This window comes from Pteropus alecto, unplaced genomic scaffold, assembly GCF_000325575.1.
Source record: "Pteropus alecto unplaced genomic scaffold, ASM32557v1 scaffold71, whole genome shotgun sequence".
Lineage (NCBI taxonomy): Eukaryota > Metazoa > Chordata > Mammalia > Chiroptera > Pteropodidae > Pteropus > Pteropus alecto.
The window spans coordinates 3,542,369-3,544,818 of record NW_006433024.1 but is presented as its reverse complement, the minus strand read 5'-3'; the positions used below and the strand labels follow the sequence as shown (position 1 = coordinate 3,544,818).

Sequence of the window (2,450 nt, the reverse complement as noted above, 5' to 3'; positions counted from 1 at the left end):
TTATACTTACAATAACCATAACTTGGATATGGTTTTATCTCTTATTTGATGAAACCGATGCCAAGAAAATATAACTCTTTTTCAAGAACAGACATTCTTCAAAGTGGCAGAATGAAAACACAAACTCAATTCCAGATTCTCAATTATAATATTAAATTCTCCCATGCAGGTGATAAGATTTATAATGTAAAATTCACACTTTATAAACCTTGGTTTATCTGAAATTCTTCTTTAGAATTACTACATAATCACATTTCAGAAATTAGTCTACTAGCACTAGCTTGAAATTTAATGATATTTCACACTAGTGGTATTTTTGCCATTGCTAGAATTCCATAAAAAGTCCAGGATCTTCATTCCTCATCTGCTACTTTGTTGAACAGCTACTGTCACACATCTCAGTTGCCAACTTAAGTTAAAAGAAAAAAAATTATATGTATTTGTTTTGGTAAAGATTTTATTTTTGGTAACAGCTGAAATATAGGCAATACATAAAATAACTTTATACAAAAGTATATACTTGATACATTATAATTTAATGTAAGTGACAATTAAGAGCCTCCCCTTAATCTGTATAGTTATTTTATTTGAAAACTCTGCTCACAGAAGCCCTCATCAAAAGGAATATATTAATGTGGCTCCTTTAATTTACGGAAAGTGTAAGAGAGTTTCTTTTTTCTTTCTTCCATTTTCTTTCCCTTCCCTTCTCTGCTCCTTCTTCATATGCCTCTCCCTCTCTCTTTCCTCTTTCTCCCCTTCCTCTCTCCCTCAGACCCCCCTCTCTCCCCTTCTCCCATTCTCCCCCACTTCTCTCTGGGTTGTACATCAAAACATATGGAGAATTAAAAACTCTGCTCCCTCTCTCCTTCCTCTTTCTCCCCTTCCTCTCTCCCTCAGACCCCCCCCCCCGCCCTTCTCCCATTCTCCCCCACTTCTCTCTGGATTGTGCATCAAAACATATGGAGAATTAAAAACGCTGTTCAAAATGCTTGAAAACTTTGGATCTAGGTAAATAAAACCTGAAAGAGGATCTCTTTTTTTCAGACTGACTTGACTGCAACCTTTGAAGGAGTAGAACAAACTAAAGATAAAAATTCCATCACAGAATTAATGAAAAGAAAGGGGGGGAAAAAAAAAGCCCCGAGGTTTCTAAGCTACAGAAATGACAATTGAAGGAACTATGAGTGGTTCAGAAGATATGTCACCTCAAGGACAAAATATTAAAGAGAAGAATTTCTTTATGAAGTCAAAAGTTTTCCAGGAGTCACTCTACTGTCTAAAAAATATGATGGCTTAATATTCAGATAAGATCTTCTGAGAATTATTTTATTTCCACTAGAAGGAAAAAATTATGCTTGTCTTAGTAACTTGGCTACATTATTTAAATCCTTTTGGATGGAGGAAAGACAAATCCTTAACAATACTTACTGGGTCATTAACGTGCTTTCATATACTAAGGCATTAAGCCTGATTTAAAGATGAGGCACAGTGTTTGTTATCACATGAAACTGTTCCAATTTCAGCTCTATTGTTTAGTGCCTTAAAGATCTTCAAGCTAACTTTTATCATTTTTGCCATTATATATATATATGAATAGATAGATCTATATATCTAAATATACATATTTAGATATGTATGCATGTATATGCATAGATGCGTATATATCATATGAATCTATACATGTAAATGTATATATATTATTTTATATCCATATAAAATAGAAATATGTATTTTCTTAAACAAGCATCTTAGGTTATTTATCTATAAAATGTGGATAGGAAAACCTTACCTTAAAATAGTGTTGCTGTGGAATAGGCCCAACACAATTTTGATCATAGCACAAGCTATCATTTCAGTATCCCATTCCTATCACGACATCTGACCTGAACCACCCTCCCCAGATTCCAAGGTTATTTATCTATTCCTCCTTGCCCATAGCCCACTGGCAACTTTAAATGAAAGTTCTCTCGAGTATGCTTAAAGCTTATAAATAGATTAAATAAGATTAGCCCAAACAATTTTTAAATAGGAGAAATAAATAATAGAGATGACTTGTGTCTACTCACTAACCTATTACAAGGTTTTGTTTCAAAGTGCCAAATTCGCTAACTGTTCACTCAAAAAGAAAACAGTACTATAACTTTTTCTTTTCTTTTCAAAGACTTTTCTATGAAAGAAAACAAGCTGCTGAGCTCTGTTCAATGTAAAATAACTGGCTTTGCTCAAGAGAAACCCACTTTAAAAGGAATTGTAAAGATAAAAGGGAAAAATGAGAATTTAACCCAATATTTCAAAAATCTCAATAGCTGCTATTGACTTTTTACTTTTGAAAAGTTAAAAAAAAAATAAAGGTGACTAGATGCTTATCTTTTTCTGATGCTATAATAACAAAGTGGAACCCAGATCTTTTCTCTACCAAGCTATGAGTGTCAGCATTGAATGTGGATATG

General features: G+C 33.1%; 1 long non-coding RNA gene across 2 annotated transcripts in view; it reads left to right on the top strand.

Annotated features, from left to right (window-relative positions):
• Positions 1–1,481, top strand: part of LOC112476602 — a 73,700-nt gene extending 72,219 nt beyond the window's left edge. For both annotated transcript variants that reach the window (XR_003045150.1, XR_003045149.1), the window contains one exon: positions 1,045–1,481. This is a non-coding gene — a long non-coding RNA (uncharacterized LOC112476602). The remainder of the gene's footprint in view (positions 1–1,044) is intronic.
• Positions 1,482–2,450: the final 969 nt, after the last annotated feature.